The sequence below is a fragment of the Trichechus manatus genome, unplaced genomic scaffold (assembly GCF_000243295.1).
Source record: "Trichechus manatus latirostris isolate Lorelei unplaced genomic scaffold, TriManLat1.0 scaffold00006, whole genome shotgun sequence".
Classification (NCBI taxonomy): Eukaryota; Metazoa; Chordata; class Mammalia; order Sirenia; family Trichechidae; genus Trichechus; species Trichechus manatus.
Genome location: NW_004443942.1, coordinates 11,329,537 through 11,330,652, shown reverse-complemented (window position 1 = coordinate 11,330,652; position 1,116 = coordinate 11,329,537).

The following is a 1,116-nucleotide window of genomic DNA, read 5'->3' as shown; positions in this document are numbered from 1 at the left end:
TCGAAGCCATCCCCCATCACAAAAGGCCGAGCTGAAATCTAACAGCTAGAAAGCTCTTAACCTGGGTAGGCAGAGATTCCGTACAGCTCAATGCCAAAGCAGGTTAAAAGGCAGATATGAGACTCAGCCACAAAGGCTTGTGAGGAGGAAGAGGAGGACTGGCGGATGTTTAGGAGAGAAGCTTCAAAAGGCTGTAACTTCACAGGTGAATCCCTCTCAAAGTGAAGGCTTTTTCCCGGAGCAGATTTTGGCAAATGAATTCCCAAGTCCCACATAGCCTGAATTTCGTAAGAATCAGCAAGGAGCAGAATGTCCAGAAGAGGGGCATCTGACACACCCAAGGGTGGCCGACATTAAAGGCAGCACGAGTGAAGCCCTCTGCTGGCCCTGGAAATAGCTGAGCTTACAGAGAGAGGAGACGCCATCTCCATAACCCTTTCAAGGCATCCCTGGCAAAGCTGAAACTTCACATCCACTCCTTTTATAGCTCCAGGCCACAATGCAAATAAATTTTGACAAACAGCCTCCAACTATTACCCTTTCCTGAATCTAGAAAACAACCCCAAACTAAGTGGATTTAGGTTTAAATGTCAACACTGCAACTTTCTTATTGTGTGACCTTGGGTGAGTAACTTAATCTCTCTGAGCCTCAGTTTTCTTCTCTGTAAAGTGGAGGTAATGACAGCACCTAAGACTGGAAAGATCAAGCGATCACGAGCTGGCACAGAGTGGCTGATCAAAAGATAACAACTGCTTTTATCTTAATGGTGGTAGAATAATTTGGAAAAGGATAGCAACAATGGTTGCACACCTTGAAGAATGTAATCAATATAACTGAATTGTATGTATAGAAATTGTTGAATTGGTTTATGTTTTGCTTTGTATACTTTCACCAAAAAAAAATTTATTAAAAATGAATGCTTCCTATATGCCAGATACTGTGTCTCCTGCTTTACATATTCATTCATTCAACAAAGCAAGGTCTTGCTATATGCCAAGTATCTTGCCTCAATTAGAGATACTTAGCCCCATTTTAGAGACGAGGCAACTGAAGATAACGGAGGTCAAGTAAGTTGCCTAGAATCACACAGCTAGGAAGTTGCAGGACTGAAATTT